This window comes from Spermophilus citellus (assembly GCF_964194105.1).
Source record: "Spermophilus citellus genome assembly, chromosome: 2".
Taxonomy (NCBI): Eukaryota; Metazoa; Chordata; class Mammalia; order Rodentia; family Sciuridae; genus Spermophilus; species Spermophilus citellus.
In genome coordinates, this window is record NC_138183.1 from 158144642 (window position 1) to 158161657 (window position 17016).

Below are 17016 nucleotides of genomic sequence, written 5' to 3' on the forward strand. Positions count from 1 at the left end.
TTGAGTTTACTAAATGCCAGAATCTGTATTAGATCTGGGGATACAAAGGAGCCCATGATCTAGTAGAGGGAGACAGACCTAAGAACAAGTCTTTGCAGTTCTTAACAAGTAAGCGTTGAGATCAATGCCTGGCCGTGGAGTGGGAAGCCACACAGATGTGGGTGTGAATGCCAGCATCCGCTCTCTCCTGATTCCCCCCACCTCACTAGCTATTATTCTCTTTTTAATTTTTTTTCTGGTTCCTCTTCCTCTTGCCTGCTCTATAAACATTAGAGGGGCCCAGGCTGCAGCCTTCATTTTCCATCTGTGTTCGCTTCTGGTGGTTTCATAGCTTTAGGCATTTAGCTCAGTGTGTGACTCTCAATTGTTCCTTCAGCTTTGAGAAACTTCTCAAGTTCTGATCTCTCCCCCATGCCCCAGACTCACCCATCCAAGTGCTTACCTGCCATCTCCTTTTGGACTTAATATGGTTTCCATGTGGTTTGTGCCCTCTAAAATTTATGTCCCTGATATCACAGCTTTGGGAGGTGCTGTCTTTAAGAAGTGTCACCTCTTCAAGGAGGATATGGCCTTTGTCCCAGGAGTGAGTTGGCTCTTGCAGGAGCCAGTCCATGATCCACAAGAGCAGATGATTACAAAGCAAGTTCACCCCCCGTGCTTGGTCTTCTCTCGTGTGTACCTGTTTGCTTTTCTGCTTTTCCACCATGAGATGAAGCAATGTGCAGCCCTCACCAGATGTCAGGATCATGCTCCTGGACTTACCCATTTCCTGAACCATAAGCCAAAATAAATCTCTGTTCTTTATAAATTACTCAGTTGTTTCATTATAGCCACAGAAAACAAACTAAAACAGATGTCTACTTGAGATCTCACACTTCAGTGGATTCAAACTGAATCCTGGCCTTCCCTGAGGAAGTCTGCCTCTCCCAATCCACACAGCTCAGCTGATGGCAACTACATCCTTGTAATTGCTCCAGTCAAGACCACCAGAGTCACTGGATTGCTGCCTTCCCCCACAGCCCAGGTCCAATCCCTCAGCAAATCCTTTAAGCTGGCTACAAGAAAAAAAAATTAGACAAAATATTTAACAGTTTATTTGAGCAAAAAACAATTCATGAATTGGGGAACACCAGACCAGAAGAGGATCAGAGAACTCTGGTCTGCAACAGGGACAGGGAATATTCACAGACAGAACAGGAAGTACAGAAATAGCTGATTGGTTACAGCTGGGCCTTTGCCTTATTTGGGCATGGCCTGATCAGTGGGCTGCCTGTGATTGGCTGAAGTTGGCTGTTTGTGATTGCTGAGCCCAGGTATGTTATTCCAAAGAGATATTGCTAAGTTAGATTGTTTACATACCAAACCAGGTTGGAGTTTGTTATGCAAGAACTCACTGGTATGGGATAGCTTCTGGCCAATTTAATTAAACTAACTCTAAGGCCCTGTTGTCTGTCTTGGACCATTGCAATAACTTTTTTACTCTGCTCCAGACTTGACCACTCATTTCATTCTTCATAGGTGACCAGACTAATCTTTTTGTCACTCCTTTGCTCAAATCCCCCAATGGCTTCCTGTCAATCTGGGGATATGTCTGAGGGCCCTCTGTGGCTACAGAGCAGTCCCTGCTAGCTCTGAACTCTTCTTCTGTCCTCACCATGCTTTGTCCTCCTGACTTGTTCTCTGTAGACCATTTATATTCCCACTGCAGGGTCTTCACTTCCCCCAGGTACCCTCAGGGATTGCTCCCTCACCCTCTTCAAGTCTCCACTCCAATGTCAGTGAGACCCTCCCTAACCACCCTCTAAAAGAGCACCCACTCCTACCCATGACTCTCTGCAACTTTATCTTGCCTTTTCTTCATAGAACTATCCCCTTATGACATTGATGTAATGGATTCTTATTTATTGTCTATTCCCAAACTCCATAAGATGAGGTGTTTTGTTTTGTTTTTTAACCCAAGCCTGTGTTCCGAGGGCCTAGAAGAGTACCAATCCATAGCAAGAGCTCAATAAACATCTGTTGAATGAAAGAACAAATAAACAAACTTCATTAGTCATAGTGGAGATGAGTCTGAAATGCCTGGGTGCCTGCCAGGCTAAGAGTCCACATCTAAGAGAAAGAGCCATAGTAACTCCTTACATAGAGGTCATGCTGTATATCATGTAACCCTGCCACCCCAGGCAGAGCTGGTTAAACCAGCAGTGTTCACTGCGATCGCCTCCCCACACTGTGGCCCTGCTGCTGCCCACCTCCTTCCCAGCTACTCCCTGGACAGCCAACATATTTGGACCACAACAAAGCTGTCCCACAGAAATCTAGTAGATGCTGAATGTGCATCTTCAAATTATCTAGTACCCATATTGTTAAGATGGAAAAAGGAAGAGGTGACATTAATTTTAATTTTATTCAGTATATCCAAAATATTATCATTTAAGCAAGTAAGCAAGGATACAAAACACTAATGAGGTATTTTACATTCTTTTATGTGGTGCTAAGTCTTTATAATCGGATTTAAAGTGTACACTTACAGGACATTTCAATTGTTACTAGTCCTATTTTCTATTGTTTAATAACCACATAGCTACTATATTAGAGTGAAGCTCTAAGAAGGTCACAGTTACTAGTGAATGGATAACAGTGTCTTCAGAGTCAGGATCAATGTTTGTCTTCTCTTTTACTTCCTTTCTATAAATTAACTCATTCAAACAGTGGTCTGGCCTTTTAGGCAATAATAGACTTTTCCCATTTGGCAAGGCCCATGTTCTTGAGTCAAGCCTGGCTTCCTTCCTCACTGTATTCCAGCTTCTCCACCTGACACAGGATAGACAGATTTAGGAAACTTCACATAAGTGTCCTACTTTAAGCCACATTTTTCTAGAGAATTTTTTTTAGCACTGTGCAGTAGAAGATTGTATTCAATTATTTCTGTTGCTATAGCAAAGTACCTGAGGGTATTATTTTATAAAGACAATAAATTTATCTCAGTTTGGGAGACTATTTTTATGTTGCTTATATACTATTTTTTGCCTTTGGTGAGGGCTCCTCTTGGTTTCTCACAATATGATGGAGAAGCAGATAGAAACAGCTACATACAGAAGGGGACAAGTGTGTAGGATAGCCTCACTTAATAATAACTCTCTCAAGAGAACTAATTCATTCTCTAAGAATAGCACTATTCCCATCCAAGGGCAATGACCTGATGATCTAATTATTTTGCACTAGCCCTCTCCTTTTAAAGTTTCTGCCATCTGAACACTGCCAGGCTGGGGACCAAAGCTCCACATGAATCTTTAGGGTGCAAACCACATTCAAACCATATCAATAAAACTTGACACAAACAGTGCTTTGCTTGCAATTCAGCTTTTTTTTTCTTTTTATTCTGGTATATTTCTCTTAGCAGGGATCCCCTTAAGGAAAAAGGACTAAATGGTAGAATTCAGGCACCAAAACCCCATCTTCCATCTCACACAGATACCTGACATGACCTAGCAGGAAGATAATGTCCAGAGAAGGTTCCATATAGCCATGAAGGCTTGCCCAGGGAGTCTTCTCAGCAGCCTATAGAAGCAGAGAGATCTTGGAGAGAAAGTAGAAAGCGGAGTCCATAGAATAGCAAACAGCCCTAGGGGGAAAGAAGCTGTATGGACAGGAAACATCATGAGCAGCAAAGGATTAAGGAGCTTCACAAGTGTTAGAGTTAGATAAAAGGTGTCCTGTAAAAGTTCATGTGTGAGACAATGAAAGAAAGTTCAGAGGTGAATTGATTGGGAGCCTTAACCCCACCAGGGCGTTAATCCTCTTGAATGGATGAACTGGGGGTAACTGTAGGCAGGGAGGGTGTGACTGGAGGAGGGGAGTCACTGGAGACATGCCTTTGGGTTTACATTGTGTCCCTGTTGAGTGGAGCACTCTCTCTGCTTCCTGGTGTCCTGAGCTGTTTTCCTCCACCACACTCTTCCACCATGACGTTCTGCCTCACTTTGGGCCCAGAGCAATGGAGTCAGCCATCTTTGGACTATGACCTCTGAAACCATGAGTCCCAAATAAACTTCTCCTCCTCTAAATTTGTTCTTGTCAAGTATTTTGGTCACAGCAATGAAAACACTGACTAAAACGACAAGAAAGCAGAAGTAAGCGCAGCCACCAAAATGGGGACACTGGAGTGGCTGTTGTTTTCTGGTGACGTTCCTGGTCTGCAGAACTGCCAACAGTGTTTCCTTGCTTTCTTCATTTGCCTGTGGATTCTTCAATACATCACCATTCTATGGGGTACCCAGATGTGCTTCTATTCTTTGCCACCCTCAAAGGCTAGTCCCCTTTTCCCTTCAAGTATCTACTGAATGGACAAATCTGTTGTGTCTGGGCCCCTTATTTCTTGACCTTGTTCTGTCCCAGAGCTCCTCAGCTATTTAGGAAAATAACCTTCCAGAGGCCCCTTCTCAAAAATATCCAGACATGATTAAATAGCACAAGCCTTCCCACTGGTACTCTCACCAAATCCTGGCAAGTGTACGGATGAAAACAGGCAGCAGAAAGCCCAGCTCTGGCTCTGGCCTGAGGAGCTGGCTGTGTACTGCCTTCTTTGCCCTGGACAAGGTCTCTCAGACTCACAACTGCCAAGCAGTGCTCTCATAGTGAGTTAATTAACCACGCGTCTTCTCAAGGAGATCTCTCTGCAAACTTCATTATGGCACATGGGTTAAGCATGTGTTGCTTAAAGTCCTGTGCTAGATGGTTGTGTTGCCCTCTGGGCAATCAAAATTTTATTTTGAAGAGAAAATAAGAAAATGCTACCTGGGAAAGATGAGATAACATCATCCCCTATGGTTTAGGCTTTGGAATTAGAAATCCTCTGTGGTCAGTATTAATTTTCTTGTTAATACCATAATTGCTGCCAATTGAAGTGCACTCCATATTGCTAACACGTTCCATGTGAATAATCTGTGTTAAGCCACCCCTTGAAGTTCTCTCTGCTATTATTGCCTCCTTTACTTCGTTAATTCCTTTGTTTAATGTCCATGCAATATTATCGGCATATTCAGCTAGATTCCTACATGTAGCCTGGAATTCAGCAAAAGTAGGAAATAAAGAAATTACCTAATGACCTTTAAGTAGTCAATTACTTCTTCAACACTTTCAGTCCTCTTCCATTCTAGCTTACAATATGGGTCACAAGAGAGAGATGCTGTCTACTCCCATGCCAAAGGGAAGCAAGAAGACCTGAGCAATGAGGGTGGAAGTCTACCAGGAAGAGGAGAGCAGATGTGTAGCTACTCCAAGTAGTCTTCTTTTGATTTTTGAATTTTTTTCAAATATTACAAAATTCTGAAATCTAAAAAAAATCAAAAATACTTTTCTGATTATCTCTATTTTAGATTTTCATGTGTCAGTGTCTGCCTAATCCCACATCGCTATAATAAGTGGATGTGATATGCTCCAAATCAGAGTCACTCTTTCCTATAACAAAGAACCCTCACCAGGGAGAAAGTAACATACCAGGAAATCGCCAAGTTTTGCAAAATGCATTGTAAAAGTCTTTTGAAAAAAATCCATACTCGATCATTTTAGTAGATTTTTTTTTTTTTGGTTAAAAAAATTATCATCTACCTCTCAGCTCTTTTGGAAAATATGGTATTACAGGAATTCTGAATCAATGAACAACAGCCATGTTGCTAAAGACTCAATTTTTTAGCCTTCACAACATTCATGGTAATAAAAAAATAATGGCTGTATGTATTAGGAATTATGTTCAGCTGCTAGAAACACAACCAGACTACTGTGTTGAACACATGAGCATTTGCTCATGTAAAAGCAATGTAGAAGCGAGCATGGTGTCTCATGCTGTATCAAAGACCCAAAATCCTTTTATCTTTCTACTCAGCCATCTCCGCCACATGGCTTCCTTTTTCAAGATCACAACATGTTTACTAGAGTTTGGCCATCATGACCATGATCCAGATAAGAAACAGAAGAGGAAAGGGCAAAAGAGGCACATGCCAGCTGCATATATCACCCTTAAGGAGCTGTTTCAAACTTAATGCTTTATCTTTTTCCCTACCTAATTATTTTGTGTTCCATTCATCTTCTATAGGAGCTAAAATTTCGACCACATTCATCTGAACCAAAAAGGTCCCATAAAGACTAACAACATCTTTGCCATTACCAGCTCTCCAACATCCATCATTTTTTAGGTCACCCTCCCCACCTTATTGTATGTCATTTCATCAGTAGCAGGGTCCTGCTTCCCATGACAAAACCCAAAGGGACAGGATCCTTCCTCTCCCTGCTTTCTGGGATAAGAACATGTGATTCAGGCTCAGCCAATCAGACACTACTATATGGTCGCTTCCACCTTTGAAAAATTAACAAATGCAAAAGGAGCCAGGAGAATAGTGGCAAAGACAGCAGTAAAGTCCACTAGAGGCACAGTGTCCACAGCAAGAGTGGAAGTATCTGGCAAGCCAGGTCCTGCTAAAAAAGGCAGTTGTTGGTCCTCCTGCTTTTTGGTCCTATGGTCCCACTGGGTTCCTGTCTGTCCTCCATGTCTGACCCTCCAGCCATTTATCAGTTCTTATCTCCCTTTGTACTTCCAATATGTCCCCTTTTTGATTAAGATAGCCAGGGTTGGTTTTGGTTATATGCACTAAAAGCACCTTCACTGATACAAAAAGAAGATACATTGCTATTCTAGTCTATACCCTTTGGTTACCAAAAATAGAAGCCCACATAACTGATCAAAAGTATAGACATGATACCTAAAATTATAAACACTGGGCCTGAAAAGATATTGGGTTATCATTGGAATTAAAAGCTGACCCTCAGGGCCCACGTGGACTCTCATCTCTTTCAGTCTCTGCATAAATGCTTATTTCCCATCTGATTTATTCACAAGCTTTCTTTGATTACTCCTATTTTCATCACCTCCACAACTTTTGTTTCCTCTTTATGGCTTTTTCTTAGCACTGGGGATGAAACCCAGTGGTAGGCAAATGCTCTACCACTGAGCACACTCCCAGCACTCTGCATGATTTCTTGAGTAGAAACTCTGTGACTTTTTTGCAGACATCCTATTAAGGAAGCATTTCAATTTCAAGCTTCATATCTTTTTTTTTAAGTTTTGATCAAGGAACTGATTAATGAGTAGATCAGGGATATATCATGATCAAATCAGCTGTTACAGGAATATGGGGGCGCATGCCTGGATCTGTGCCTTCAGCAGAGGCTCCCAGAGTAGGAATATGGAGGCTGACCAGGCAGTGGAAACTTTCTAATACTGCAGTAATGCACTATGTTACAATGTGACATGATGTGACATTCTGTTATATAAAGGCAAGACACAGTTTTTGGAGGACAGACCTGAGATGCTCGATCTGTTATGTTTTGCACATGTACTATAAGTCCAGAAGCTGAAGATATTATAAAGAAGATAACATATTTCTGCCTTTAAGAGCTTTATAACACACACACACACACACACACACACACACACACAAAATAATTAATATGTACCTAGTTAACTGTTATACATGATTACCCACAGAGTGGAAGGGAAATTCAAAGGAGGGAAAGATCATTTCAGCCAGGTCATTAGGAAAGCCTATAGAACAGAGGAATTTAGTTATCTTGATAGAAGAGAAAAAATAAAACTAAAAAGTAGCTTCCCAACCTGACAGGAGGAGTGGGACAGAGGTGGAGCATCTGAGACAGAGAATGAATTTGAAGAAATGAGACCCAGAAAACCCCTACTAAAACAACCTATAGATTTGTCATGTACACCAGAGGGAAACAGAAACCTGCATGCATTCTAATTTGGGTAGTTTAGAAGGAAGCCTTCTAACTCCAACCATAGCAAACAAGATAATTAGAACCAACCTTGATACTGGAAATCTGAACAATATATACAAACACCTACCTGAAGGATCAGAGAACTAACAAAACGGGGTAAAATTATTATTTCAGGATTGGGAAGTGATGAAACCCCAGGAGGTGAGCCTGTCATTTCCAGCTGCTTTCCCCTTAGGCATGTTTGTTAATTCAAGAGTTGGTGACTTATAGACTGATAAATAATACCTCTGGAAGTCTTGAGGAGCAAAGAAAAGAGAAATACAAGTCCAGAGACTATTAACTACCACAGGGGAAATGTGATACATACTCTTAAGATGGAGCTCAGAAGTTTATCAGCTGTCTTAGGGACTATGGCTCAACTTCAAATCATTTCAAACCCTAAAATTGAATTGAGGTGTTCTTAAAGTGATAATAGTCTCTCCAAACCCATACCAAAAGTAAATACAAATTCTCTCTGGAAGGAGGTAATATCTGGGACCTCAAAAGTATTCCTACAAGCAATTTGCAATATAATGTCCAGCACATGATCAAAAATAACAGGGCATGTGAGGAATAAAACTACATGGAAAAAACTTGCAAGAATACCAAACAATAAAAACACAGCCACAGGGTGTCTAGATATTAGTTCCATCACACTTAGACTTGAAAACAACTAAGTTTCCTATGTTCAATAACATAAAAGATAAAGTTGAAAATGTTGGCAAGGAACTACAAAAAAGAAAGAAAGAAATATTAGTTCATGAAGAAATTTTCCATAAAGAAGCAGGAAGTTACAAGAAGGAGAGAGCAGGCCAAGAAGAGGGTAAGAAATAGAGAGGATATGATCAGGGAAGTTTAATACTAAATAGTTAATCAACATTCCAAAAGGAGAGATTTAAAAAATAAAAATAAAATAGGAGAGAAAGGAAAAATACTAAATTGGAAATGGCTCAGAACCTCACCAAACTGACTAAAGACATGAAGTCACAGATTCAAGAATTCACAGCAAGGATAAATAAAAACATAAAATTAGGTACACCATATTAAACTGTTGAAAACTAAAAACACACACAGAAATCCTAAAATCAGATGAAGAAAGTATTGACTTATCTATAACAGACCTCCTACTCTCAATATAAAGAATTTCTACAAATCAATTAAAATTAAAAAGACAAATTAATAGAATTAAAAGTCAAGAAATTTGAAACCAATACTTCACAAAAGGAGATATCTAAATGGCCTTAAACTTACAAAAAGGTGCTCAACTTCACTGATAATTTTTAAAAAATACAAATTAAATTTACAAGGAGATATCACTATTCCCTCACCAAAAGTGGCTATTAAATGGCAAAATAAAGTGTTGGATGAAGATGAGGCAGAAAGGCAACTTTCATACACCAACTTTAAAAACAGTTGTATCTGCTAAAGTTGAACAAATACAGACTTCATGAGGCAGTCATTTCTCACAAGCACTGAGAACCATGTATGAGAAAGTTTATAGCAGCACTATTTGTAACAGCCAAAAACTAGATACCACTTTTTTGCCTATGAAGAGCAAGATGGAGGAGCTGGGGTTGTGGCTCAGCAGTAGAGTGTTCGCCTACCATATGCAAGGTTCTGGGTTCGATCCTCATAACCACATATAAATAAATAAATAAAGGAATTGTGTCCAACTATAACTAAAAAATAAATATATTTTTTAAAAAGAGCAGGATGGATAAAGATTGTTGGCGTACTCACACAGTAAAGCAATATATAGCACTGAAAATAAACACACTATGGCTAAACGGATAAGTCTCAAACGATGCTAAACAAGACTCAGAAGAATACATATTAGATAAAGTTCAAAACACTTGCAAAATTAGTGTTCAGGAATGTATATCAATTGGTAAAATTATAAAGAGAAAGTAGCAATCTCCACAAAAATCAAGATTTGGTATAACTGGGAATCAAGAGGAGTAGAGATTGAGGGGGTGGGTTTGAAAGGTATTGGACATGTTCTATTTTCTTAGCTGGTGTTTTGTGAGTGTTCATTTTGTGATAAATCCCCTACACATTCTTGGTTTGTGCACTTTTCTATTCTGTTTCAAAGCAAAATCTAAAGGATTTACAGAAAGAAGTGGAGCCAAGCATTCATATACAATTACACACTGCATATACACTGGATATCAGGCTCTATGCCAAGCACTTGACATATATTAAATCCTAAAATCATTATAATGATCCTAAGAATATTTTATTTCTGACCCTCCCCCGTTTACTGAGCCTTAATTTCCTCACAACGAAATGCAGATAATATGAATCTTCCTCATGAGGCTGTAAGAGAAATTGATTGATTTATAAGCAAAATGTTTAAAACAACCTCTGACACATAGGAGGTGCTATTTGAGAACTATGAATCAATAAACTTTTATTCTTTATAAATCATCCAGTCTGTGGTATCCTCTTACACCATCACAAAACAGACTGAGACCTAACGTAAAATGCAAAACTATAAAACCTCTAGAAGAAAACAAATGAGAAAATTTATGCAACATGGGATTTGAGGGTGAGTTTTTAGATAAAATACCAAAAGCATGATCAATGAAAGAAAAATTTTATAAGTTGGACGCTTTTTTAATTTAAAATTCTTGCTCTATGAAAAACATGGTAAGAGAATATTTTTTTAAATCCACAGACTTGAGAAAATATTTGCAAATAAAGCATATCTGATAAAGGACACATATTCAAAATATGAAAAGAACTCTTCATTCAGCCTCAACAGTAAGAAAGAACACAGCCCAATTAAAATGAAACTTCAGTGACCAAATCTAGAATAATTCAAGCAAGAAAACAAATAATGTCATATGCATTATAAACTAAAGCACAAAATAAATACCTATGAGTTTATACTGATACAAATAAATGGGGGGAATAAAACAATCCTCAGGACAGAAGAATTCCAAATAATTTATGTAGATATTCCACTTTCAAGGAGGTAGAGTATAACTCCCCCATCTTTAAGCACAAGCACCACATAGTGACACCTTCACAGAGCACACTTTGGAAAGTGGGGAGAGGTGTGAATTAACAGTTTCTATTAAAAAAAAAACTGACAAACGTTATCTGAGACAAATGATTGAAGTCAACATCAACAGTGGTGAGTCATGTTGACGGTATACACTCTTGATACAATGTGGTGGAAATGGCTTTACCTCCGTGGTTTTCCTCCCCAAAACTTATAGCCACCAGTATAACTCTGAGTAGAATGCCAGAAGAGTCTCGCCTGTGGGGCATTATGAAATTCTTGACCCCATACTCCTCAAAACTGTTAAGGTCATCAAAAACAAGGTAAGTCTGAGAAAGCAGTTCAGTCAAAAAGAGCCTAAGGAGACATGATAATTACATTTAACATAGGATCAGAAATAGAACAGAGAAAGAACCTTAGAATAAAGGGAAAGGAGGGAGGATGGGAAAAGGAAAGACAGTGGAATGAATCTGACGTAACTTTCCTATGTGCGTATATGAATGTACCACAGTGACTCTCACCATCATGCACATACATTCAATATGGGTAAATGGCAGAAAGATCAGTAGAGAGAAGGGAACAAGGATGGGGGGAGGGGAGGGAGAGGTACTAGGAACTGAATTAGAACAAGATTTATTTCGTGCTTTTATAATTATGTCAAACTGGATTTTACTGTCATGTATAATTAAAAAGAACCAATAAAAATGAATAAAAGAAAATCTTTAAAAAGTATAGATTTGGGTTAATAACAATAGATCAATATTGGTTTATTAATTGTGACCAAGGTACCATACAATGTAAAGTGTTAACAGCAGGAGAAACTAAACTGGGCGTTACCTCGTGCTCTTGTAATCCCAGCTGCTCAGGGGCAGAGGAAGGAGGATCCCAAGTTCAAAGGCAGCCTGGTCAACACAGTGAGACACCCCCCTCTCAAAATAAAAAGGGCTGGGAGTGTAGCTCAGTAGTAGAGGCTTGCCTGGCATGTGAGAGACCCTGGGTTCAGTGATCAGAATCATAAACATAAAACGGGGTGCGGTTACGTTGGAAACTCTGTGCTGTCTTAGCAACTTTTCTGTAAATATTGTTTTCTTAATAGCTCCCTATTAGAAAAGTTCCTTGTGGTTTTATTTCTCCCATTTTAAGAAGTGATAACTGAGGCTTGAAATGTTGAATGAGCTGATCGGAGTCACACAGCTAGGGGGCTGACTTAGGTCTGTTGGACTCTAGACTCTAGTGTTTTCTTTTCCCTTGGGCTATCAATTGTTCAGTTTTCTTAGATAACCATGACAAAAATAAAAGGTGGCAGCAGGATGATGAATATTGCAGGTCACATTAAAGAGTGGAGGACAGGGCTTTGAAAATCTCTCTCTCTCTCTCTCTCTCTCTCTCTCTCTCTCTCTCTCTCTCTCTCACACACACACACACACACACACACAAGCAGGTAATGAGCTGACCACTCCCTGAGCAGTGCATCTCTCCAGGGTCAGGTGACAGGTCGACTGGGCAGCTGTCACCTAGCTGTGCAGCTCTCCCCAGGAGGGGCCAAGTTTGCCAGTCCTGGATTCCTATCCTTCCTGCTCTGTGTGTCCCACCACTGTGGAGCCACCCGGGAGCTGCACCCAGTGCCTGCCACCTCTTGCCTCCCATGAGTTGCCGGTGTGGAGGGGTCTCTGTCCTTATCCTTACCATGCATTCTCCCTTTGTCCTTGGTGAGTAGTAGCACACACTAGGAGGCTTTGTTGAAGTCTCTGCACGCCCCGATTGGTCTGTAATGGAGTCTTCAGAGGCTTCTGGGTTATTTTCTTTCTCTCTTCAAATTTAAAAAGGCTTCTTCCCTTGCTAACTCTTTGGGGTTTATCCAGGGTGTCTGTGAATGAAAATGTTCATGATCTCATGCTGGTGTAGCAACTTCCCCGCGTACCTCCTGGGGCCTTAGCCAGTTAGGCCTGAAAGCTGATCTCCAGAACCTGTTTTCAGGGCAGGCTGCCCACAGGGTTAAGTGGTTGCTAGCCCACAATGCCAGCCTCCCCCCCCCCCGCCCCAGGGCCTGCAGGATTCAACACATTTGAGGCCCAGCCACTGCTGAGCTTTCTTTGAAAAGTGAAGCAGGTTTGCTGACTCCTTTTACCATTTCTCCTCTGTTGGGATAGACTCTCTTCAAGGCTGTTGAGCATGCCAATCATTCCTCCCTTTCTACCTGGGAGGCACCTTCCTACCTTTCAAGGCCAGGCTTTCATGTCACCTCCTCTGAGCAGCTTTCACCACCATGGGCACCTTAAAGCTCCCCTCCTCTGCACTCACATACCACTGACTTTTTTTTTCAACCCATAGTAGGGCCACTAGGGAGGGGGAGGGCTGCAGAACAACACAAGAAGGGGTTGCTCTTCTCCCAGGCAGCTATGCCCAGAGGAGAGGCAGATAGACTATAAGCAATAGCAATTGCAGAATATCATGACCCAATTTAGTCACTTAAAGAGCCAGAAACAGAACAGACATGCCTACACACACCTGGGAAAGCTGTTCAGTCTATTGGCCAGGACTCTGTGTCATTTGTGGGATCTAGTAGCCACCCCAAGTGAGGAAAATACTGATCACCCCTGTCTGTGCTGCCCTCAGAGTCAAAGCTGCAGACAGCTTGTGCATTGCCATGATAGGAAATGGGAAAAGGTACCCTTTCCCCTGGCGTATGCACCCCTCACCAGGGTATCCTTTACCATGCAGCTCAGACTGGATTTTATCTTTCTCAACTGGTTCCTTTGGGTTTCAATAACCTATATTACCTGACTGAGTAAATAAACTCAACATGAGTTTAAAGTAGAGTGGGGTCAACCATTGATGTCCTTGAGATTTGAAGCAAGGAACTCTTTTTGGTTTTATTCCCTCACTAGTAGAACACCCTCACTTACAAACTAGTTAGGTTTATAAAATGATTTCAGCTTACTGGACCTTTGTCCTTCTTATCTGTTAAATGAAGCCCATAATGCATTTTTCTGAGAGTTATAGAATAGACTAAAGAAGGTATTATTGACATTTTAGTGTCTGGTTGTTATGGTTTAGATATTGTGTGTCCCCCAAAAGCTCATTTGTGAGAATGCAAGAAATTTCAGAGGTGAAATGATTAGATTATGAGAGGGTTAAACTTATTAATGAATCAATCCACTGATATGGATTAACTGGATAATAACATTCAGGTAGGGTGTGAATGGAGGAAATAGGTCACTGGGGGTGTAACTTTGGGGTTCATATTTTGTCCTGGTGAGCAGTTCTCTTTCTGCTTCCTGGCCATTAGGTTCTGAGCTGCTTTCCTCTGCCAAGCCCTTCTACCACGATGTTCGGCTTCTCCTTGGACCAGAGCTAAGGAGTCAGTCATTTATGAACTGAGACCTCTGAAACCATGAGCTGAAATATACTTTCCCTCTTCTACGTTGTTCTTGCCAGGTCTTTTGGTCACATCAATGAAGTATGTGACTAAAGCAGAAATTGGCACTGTAGAGTTGTTGCTGTGACTAACATAACCGTGTCATTCAGAAGCCTTTGGAGTTTGGTAGGGAAATTTTTTGAGAAGTTTAGAGGTGAAAGCTGGAGAAGTTTTGGAATGTTATAAGCAGAGTTTATGGGTGATTCTGGAGGGAGTTCAAAAGACCAGAATGCCATAGTACATGGACAGTAAAGACTGTCTGTACTCATGCGGTTTCAGAGGAGAAGGAGGACTCTTTTGGAAATTGGACTTGAAGACACTCATTACATGTTGGCAAGAAGTTGTTTATATTTCGCCCACATCCTGAAACTGTGAGGCTGAATTTAAAGGTGATGGACTAATTAATCTGGATAGGAAATTTCAAGGAAGCACAGCATTCAGGTGGTGGCATGGATATTGTAGCAGATTTTAGCCAAGTTTACTGTGATGATCAGGAGCAGAAAGCAAAACAAAGATTTGAGAAACTTGCAGTTTGGCCAGAAAAGTGCAAGTAAAATTGTGTCCAAGGAAGTTTTGGTTGTAAAAGACATTAAAGTCACTAAAGAGATGCTAAGTACTTACCCAGAAACAATAGGAAAGATGACTTGAAGGCATCTCAGGAACTGGCAAGACCATCCCATCTCAAGGGTGTATAAGTAAAAATTCCTTTATGAAGAGACCATAGGGATTCAACTGCCCATGCACTCAGAAGCTGCTATAACCATGGTCCCTGGAGGCTTTATTAATGCTCAAGATGGCAACAAACCATGGTGTCCACCATGTGGTATTAGATCTGCAGAATTTTGTAGGATTCTGGAGTTAGGGAGTTGTGGAGGCTTCTGCCAAGACTTCAAAGGAGGGTATGGGAGGCCAGGCAAATTGTAGCAGAGTCAAAGTCCCTGCAGGCTGCCCCTGAGAGGGTGATTCATGAAGATGTGATAAGAAAGTCAAAGCTGCAGTGACGAATGCCAAGATTAAGAAATGCAGTAATGTGGGATGTCTGCCAAGGAAAACTGCAGGAATCAAGCAGAAACAAGCTGAGAGAGGCCACGTGGGCTTCAAACAACAAAGCCATAGGGATGGAGCTACACAGCCCTTTGGAGAAAACATAATGCCAAGTGCACCAGATACCAAATTTGTTTGCCCAGCTGGATTTAAGTCTGCTTTGGTTACATTGGTTATTTCTATGTCCCTATTTCTCCCTTGTAGAATGGAAATGTTTACACTGTGCTATTATATATGAGATATATGTAAATTGCTTTGGGTTTTGACTCATAGTCAAGGGTCTGTCTTGTATCAGATGAGATTTTGGACTTGGACTTTTGGGTAATGCTGGAACTGTTATGACTGTGGGGACTCTTGAAAGTGAACTACATGTAGTTTGCATTGTGAGATGGGCACAAACTTTTGGGAGCCAGGAGCAGAATGTTATGGTTTAGGTGTAAGGTATGACGTATGATTTAGATATGAGTGGATCAATCCACCAATATGGATTAACTGGGCAGTAACTGCAGGCAGATAGGATGTGACTAAAGGAAATAGGTCATTGGGGTTTATATTTTGCCTCTGGTAATAGAGCTGTCTGATTGTGGACTGAACTTCTGAAATTATGAGCCAATAAAACTAAGAGTACAAGTATTCCTCTACATCGCTCTGGTCAGGTCTTTTGGTCATAGCAATGAAAAAACTAGCTAAAACACTAGTTTAAAAAAAATCAATAAATGGTTATTGAGTGATAGTCACTTAAAATTACTTCTCACCTTCCCCTGGGGTCACATTCTCATATTTTTTCCCTGAACATGAGTCTCCACATAGTCTACTGCCTCATACATGCAGAGAGATCCCAGGTAGTTTGTTGAGGGGTCCTTCCAAACTGTCTAGAAAAACTGAGATACTTATAAATATTAGTTATTTAGAAGAGCATCTATCTCATGTTTTGGACTGTTGTGTTCCTCAAGCAAAGGAAAGGTCTTTTTTAATCATTGCACCGCTAAGGTGCCAGATAACTAACAGCTTCAGTTATAGAGTGACCATCAAACCCTCTGATGTCAACTGGCTTCTCAAGAGAGCTGGAACTTCTCTGCTTCCTCATTTCTTCAGACTCTGTAACCAATCAAAAGACAAGGTCTTGGAAAGAGACCTTTATGACCAGTCATGAATTATTTAATGTGAATAAATTTTATATTCTTATCAGATTCTTTATAGAGAACCAGTTATAATAAAGGGAAAAGCTGAAGAGTTTGGGGATTGATTCTTAGAGGTTTAGAGATGTAATAAATATGTTCTAGATATTTGTAGTTCAGTTCTGACTTTAATGACAATATTAACCAACATTTTTAATGCTTTCCAGCACCCACCATGTAAACAATAGTACTAAGTACTTTAATGTGTTCTGACTCAGTTCTTATAACCACCTTGTGACATGGATTCTCTTTTTCCACAGATGGGTAGGTTGAGCCCCAGAAAGGTTAAGTAACTTGCTCAAGATTATGTGGCCCATAAATAATGAACTGGGATCTGAACCCAGGATTTTGGAACCAGAGGTCTTGCTTATAATTCCTTCCCTCCACTACCACTTATGAGGTTTGAAACCAAAGGAAGGAAAAATAAATAAATACACAAACAAATAAGTAAGAAAGTAAATAAATAAGCCTTGTCACCTCATTTGCTTATATTATTGCTTTTAGTTGGCTTTAAAAATCACTAATTTGGGGGGGTCACAGAGCTG